This window comes from Bison bison, unplaced genomic scaffold, assembly GCF_000754665.1.
Source record: "Bison bison bison isolate TAMUID 2011002044 unplaced genomic scaffold, Bison_UMD1.0 scf7180017864529, whole genome shotgun sequence".
In the NCBI taxonomy this organism is placed as follows: Eukaryota; Metazoa; Chordata; class Mammalia; order Artiodactyla; family Bovidae; genus Bison; species Bison bison.
This window is the reverse complement of record NW_011495079.1, coordinates 2,800,912-2,807,731: the sequence shown is the minus strand read 5'-3', so window position 1 is coordinate 2,807,731 and position 6,820 is coordinate 2,800,912. Positions and strand designations below refer to the sequence as shown.

Below are 6,820 nucleotides of genomic sequence, written 5' to 3'. Positions count from 1 at the left end.
ACCCCACCCCCATCTAGGTTACATAGCGCACCAAGCTGAGCTCCCGCTACACAGCAGCTTCCCACCAGCTCTCTACTTTACACATGGTAGTGTACATATGTCAGTGCAGCTCTCTCAATTCATCCCACCTTCTTCTTCCCCCACCCCCCTGCCATGACATACACATTTTTAATTGCAGTTATTACTACTTTCACTTTGTAGATCTCTTATGAGTCATAGGAAGTTTTTCTGAATATCTCCTATTATCAAGAAAATTCAGTGATAGGAGAACTTCCAGTTTACAGAGAGTTGGATTTGAAATTCAGAACATTTTTCGCATCGAAATCCTGTGGTCTTAGAAGGGAAGCTCAAGCCCCACTACGAAAGCAAGCATGTGAATCTAACATAGTTATTTTACTCTGAGACACTGCAGAGCCCTCAGTAGGCTCAGACACCAGGACGGGGAGTGCTCTGTGTTTTCCAGGGTCATTTGGCTGTGGGAGCCTCTTGCCAAGAAAGCTCCTCATGGGCCTGGCATTCTGCAGAACACACTTCAGAAAATGCTACGCTTTATCTTCTCTAAGCTTGTTCTCATTCCTAAGAATCTATTAGGTTGGTACAAAAGTAATTGCAGTTTTGGACTGCAATTTTTAAATTTTGTACCATGAATTTTAAATCATTATAACTAGGCTCCAACACATCTTTATTAATCAAAATAGGAACCATTATAATCAACACATTTTTGCCAAAAAGAAATGTTTGTTTATTCCTGTAGCATGCTTCAGGATTCTACAAACTCTTGGAAAGCATTTTCTGCATCCTGCTGCTTGTGGAAGCACTTTTCCTGCAGAAAATTGTCGAGCTGCTTGAAAATGTGGAGGTCAGTTGGTGAGAGGTCAGGAGAAGGAAATGGCAACCCACTCCAGTGTTCTTGCCTGGAGAATCCCAGGGACGGGGGAGCCTGGTGGGCTGCCGCCTGTGGGGTCACACGGAGTCAGACATGACTGAAGTGACTTAGCAGCAACAGCAGGTGAATATGGCAAATGAGGCAAAACTTTGTAGCCCAATTCATTCAACTTTTGAAGTGTTGGTTGTGCAACGTGTGATCAGGTGCTGGTATGGAGAAGACAACAGAATGGGCCCATTCTGTTGACCAGTGCTGGCTGAGGCATTGCGGTTTTCAGTGCATCTCATCAATTTGCTGAACATACTTCTCAGATACAATGGTTTCACCAGGATTCAGAAAGCTGTAGTGGATCAAATGGGAAGCAGACCACCAGTGATCATGACCTTTTCTTGGTGCAAGTTTGGCTTTGGGAAGTGCTTTGGAGCTTCTTCTCAGTCCAATCACTGAGCTGGTCATTGCTGGTTGTCATATAAAATTCACTTGTCGCACGTCACAATCCGATCGAGAAATGGTTCATTGTTGTTGCATAGAATAAGAGAAGATAACACTTCAAAATAACAATTTTTAAATTTTTAGTCAGCTGTGAGGCACCCACTTATTGAGCTTTTTCACCTTTACAGTTTGCTTCAAATGCCAAACAACCACAGAAAGGTCAACGTTGAGTTCTTGGGCAACTTTTCGCGTAGTTGTAAGAGGATCAGCTTCAATGATCCTCTCAATTGGTCACTGTTAACTTCCGATGGTCAGCCACTGTACTCCTCATCCTCAAGGCTCTCGTTTCCTTTGCAAAACTTCTTGAACAACCACTGCACTCTACATTCATTAGCAGTTTCTGGGCCAGATGCATTGTTGATGTTTTGAGTTGTCTCTGATGCTTTATGACCATTTTGAACTCGAATAAAAAATCACTCACCTTTGCTTTTTGTCTAACATTATTTCTGTTGTCTAAAAGAAATATAAATTAAACCACAAGTAATATCTCATTAGCAAAAAATCATAAAGTGAGACATGCACATTAAAATGATGTATAGCAGAACCACATTTATTTAAGAATGTATTTCAATATCAAACGACAAAGTTCAACAATTGTAAAACTGAAATTACTTTTGCCCCAACCTAATACACTAAATTCAGCTTGTGATATTTTCAGTTTTAAATGACAGGTAGATGAAAATTAAAAAAAGACTAGATCAGAAGTGGAATTAGTGTTCCCAAGAAAAGCCAGTGTGTATTATACTTCATTGGGCTTCTCTGGTGGCTGAGATGGTAAAGAATCTGCCTCCAATGCAGGAGACCTGGGTTCGATCCCTGGGTTGGGAAGATCCCCTGGAGGAGGGCATGGCAACCCATTCCAGTATTCTTGCGTGGAGAATCCCCATGGACAGAGGAACCTGGTGGGCTGCAGTCCATGGGGTCGCAAAGAGTCAGACACAACTGAACGACTAAGTGCACAGCATACACACCCATTATACCTATCAGCAAACCCCGACTTACTCTGCATTCTAGACTCACTATGGTGGCAGCTGATTCCTAGTCACCTCTCTAATGGGACATGCCTCATCCACTTCTGAACAAGAAGCTGCCCAACCTCCACCTTCCAGGCAGTGAAAACTTGAGGGAAGAGAATAGGCCTAGGTAGGGGAAAAAATGTGTGTTGTGAGTCTAGGAGTGTAGTTTCCTGCAGTTCAGAAGACCCAGGTTCTACCCTTGGTTTGGGAAGATCTCCTGGAGAAGGAAATGGACACTCCAGTATTCTTGCCTGGAGAATTCCATGGACCAGAGGAGCCTGGCGGGCTGCATACAGTCCATGGGGTCACAAAGAGTCGGACACAACTGAGTGGCTAACACTTTCATGAGTCTAGAAGTTTTGAGACTTAAAACAACAAATTCAGCTTTTTTCTCCTCCACTCTTCTTTTTGAAAGATTTATTTATTCTCTTTGTGGCTGTGCTGGTGTTCACTGCAGCGCATGGGCTTTCTCTAGTTGCAGTGAGTAGGGGCTACTCTTCATTGTGGTACGCTGGCTTCTCACTGCAGCGGCTTCTCTTGTTGCGGAGCACAGGCTCTAGGTGCAGGAGCTTCAATAGTTGTGGTTCTCGGGTCCAGAGCACTGGCTCAGTAGTTACGGCACACGGGCTTAGCTTCTCCTTGGAATGTGGAATCTTCTGGTCTGGGGATCAAACCCAAGTCTCCTGCAATGGCAGGCGGATTTTTAACCAGTGGACCACCAGGGAAGCCCCTCTCCTCCACCCTTATCTCCAGTGAGTGAAGGGGAATACCATGCTGTTGGGCTGACAAGAGGGAGAATGGGTTGTTTCTGGGGTCACTAGGTCCCAAGGCTGCAGTGATTGTCCTTAAAAGCCACCAAAAGAAACAGATAGATAGAATTAAGATCACTTGGAAACTGTCATCTTCTATATATTATTCACTCAGTCTAGACATCTAGGTCATAGAATGGAGACAGGTAGATCAGAAAGATTTTGATGCATTTTTTGTGAAACTGTCAGATTTATTTTAGAAATCTGGGAGGGATCTCATTCAATAGTTCTATAGTATGAAATGTTTATTTTGTTTTAATAGCATTAAAAGCCATGACCACCACTAAACCATAGCTAATTCTCACCTCTCTATAAAGAACATGTTTGCAGTCTTTGGGATTTTTAACCATGCTCATTTTTCTCTTACTTGCAACTCCCAAATTCTATAATCTTCAGTGTGTGAAGCTTAGACTAGTTCTGCAATATGTAGGGAACATCAAAGTCTTGATGCCTGTGGGTGGTGTGTGGGGGAGACGAGGATCCCTCTTTCCTGTGCTTTCTTGGTTGCATGTGGGCCATTAAAGGATCCAACCTGGAAGAAGAGAGATGTCAGAATGCAGGAAATTGTGGTCAGCAGGCTAGGGGACAGCATTCTATAGTCCTCTTCCATCACTAAGTATCAGCAAACTTAAGTGCAGGGGAAGAACACCACCAGAGTCAACCACACTGTGACCAGTTTAATGAAAGTGAGATTCCTGAGCCCTTTCTTTTTCTCCAGTTTAATTAAGATACAATTGGCATATAACACTGTATGAGTTTTAGGTATGCAACATAAGGATTTGATATACATGCTGCACAGTAAGTTTAGTTAACATCCATCATACTTACACATTGGCTTTTGTGTGTATGTGTGATAAGAACTTCAGGATCTGTTCTGTCAATAACTTTCAAATGTACAATATAGGCAAACCTCAAAGATACTGCAAGTTTGGTTTTCCAGATCACTGCAATGAATCAAATATCACAATAAAGAAAGTCGCATGAATTTTTTGATTCCCCAGTGCATATAAAAATTATGTGTACAGTGTCCTGTAGCCTGTTAAGTGTGCAGTAGCATCATGTCTAAAAAACAGTGTGTGTGCATGCTAAGTCACTTCAGTCGTATCCAACTCTTTGCGACCCCATGGACTGTGGCCCACCAGGCTTCTCTGTCCATGGGATTCTTCAGGCAGGAATACTGGGGTGAGATGTCATGTCCTTCTCCAGGGGATCTTCCTGACCCATGGATTGAACCCGTGTCTCTTAGATCTCCAGCTTTGGCAGGCGGGTTCTTTACCACTAGTGCCGCCTCTGCTGCTAATTTAAAAATGCTTTATTGCTAAAATATGCTAACCATCATCTGAGCCTTCAGCATGTTGTAATCTTTTTTCATGGTAACAGAAGATCTGATCACAGTTCAGCATAGCAAATATAATAATAATGAGAAAGTTTGAAATATTAAGAGAATTACGAAAATGGGACACAGAAACATGAAGTGAGCAAAGGCTATTGGAAAAATTGTCAATAGATTTGCTAAGTACAGGGTTCCACAAACCTTCAATTAAAAAAAAAACAATATCATCAAAAAACAATAAAACGAGGCATGCCGGTATGGTACTGTTAACTATAGTCACCTTGCTATACCTGTGCACTCGGGGACTTACTCATCTCACAACTGAAAGTTTTTACCCTTTGACCATTTTCACCTATGTTTCCATTTCTTAAACTCGAAGTTGCTTTCCATTGAGGAGTGTGGGGTTCCTAGTGGAAAGTACCTGTGGCTTATGTTGCAGAGATTGTCCCACAAAGTGGGAATTCACCGTTGCAAGAGAACTTCTATTATTGATGTTAGCTGACCTCTGACAATGGAATTAAAACTGTAATTAGAGTTAGGTGGTCTCTTTCATTCTGTTTCTCATTTTCTCCACTTGAAAATGACCCTCAGGGACTTGACTGTGATACTATGAACATAAATGGCAGTATCGTCATCATCATTTAGTCACTCAGTCATGTCTGACTCTGTGACCCCATGGACTGTAGCCCACCAGGCTCCTCTGTCCATGCGATTTTCCAGGCAAGAACACTGGAGTGGCAGTATAAGAAAATGTTAAATTGCATGGAGCCCTTAAGATGGGGCTGTAACAGGTTCCCTGGCAAGTCTCCCACTTACAAAGTAGCAACCTACTCTTAAGTAGAAACTTTTCCCTGGCACAGCCCCTAAAATTCACCAACAGGTCTGTGGCAGTAGAGATCCTGCTCCCAAGATCAATGATTGAATAAAAATGGCAGCACTCCCAGCCTTACGGCCCTTACATACCACCACCTTACCCCACCCCCACCCCCTGCCACCACCAAAAAAAAAAGATTAAATTAATAGATTGCATTTATCAGTACATCCTGTCCATTGGCATAAATCGTTGAGAATTAAGCAAGCCAAAAAATATTAAGAAAATAAGTCACTTTTTCTCTTATTCCTATTTTGTTGGGGAGGCGGGGGGTAAGGGGGTGGCTCAGGCGGTAAAGAATCTGCCTGCAATGCAGGAGACTTGGGTTTGATCCCTGGGTCAGGAGGATCCCCTGGAGGAGGGCATGGCAACCCACTCCAGTATTCTTGCCTGGAGAATCCCATGGACAGAGGAGCCTGGTAGTCTACAGTCTCATGGGGTCACAAAGAGCTGGACACAACTGAGTAACTAACTTTCACTTTCAAGGGCTTTGATGTTATCAGAACCTTAAATCAGTCCCAATTTATGTTAAGTTAGAAAGTAGGCATTCTCATTTTTTTTCTCACAGATTGTTTTACAGCATTCATACATGTATTCGTTATAACTCCTCCTGTGTAACTGAAAATCAAATGTCATGTCTAGGGTTGAGGTCTTTAGAATCAGTCTGGCTTTTTTATTTATTTATTTTTAACGGAGGATAATTGCTTTACAGTGCTGTGTGGGTTTCTGCCATACGCCGACATGAATCAGCCATAGGTATACATACATTCCCTCCCTCCTGAACCTCCCTCCCATCTCCAACCGCATCCCACCTCTGTAGATTGTCGCAGAGACACAACTTCCCGTTAGCTAAGTATTTTATATATGGTAATGTAGGAACCTGGAATGTCAGGTCCATGAATCAAGGCAAATTGGAAGTGGTCAAACAAGAGATGGCAAGAGTGAATGTCGACATTCTAGGAATCGACAACTCAAATGGTCTGCAATGGGTGAATTTAACTCAGATGACCATTATATCTACTACTGCGGGCAGGAATCCCTCAGAAGAAATGGAGTAGTCATCATGGTCAACAAGACTCCGAAATGCAGTACTTGGATGCAATCTCAAAAACGACAGAATGATCTCTGTTCATTTCCAAGGCAAACCATTCAGTATCACAGTAATCCAAGTCTATGCCCCAACCAGTAATGCTGACGAAGCTGAAGTTGAACTGTTCTATGAAGACCTACAAGACCTTTTAGAACTAACACCCAAAAAAGATGTCCTTTTCATTATAGGGGACTGGAATGCAAAAGTAGGAAGTCAAGAAACACCTGGAGTAACAGGCAAATTTGGCCTTGGAATACGGAATGAAGCAGGACAAAGACTAATAGAGTTTTGCCAAGAAAATGCACTGGTCATAACAAACACCG

At 42.5% G+C, this 6,820-nt stretch overlaps 1 protein-coding gene across 7 annotated transcripts in view; it reads left to right on the top strand.

Annotated features, from left to right (window-relative positions):
* The window catches only part of ANKS1B (ankyrin repeat and sterile alpha motif domain containing 1B), a 1,164,394-nt gene that overhangs the window by 1,126,785 nt on the left and 30,789 nt on the right, over nucleotides 1-6,820 (top strand). The gene's annotated exons all lie outside the window — the stretch shown is intronic.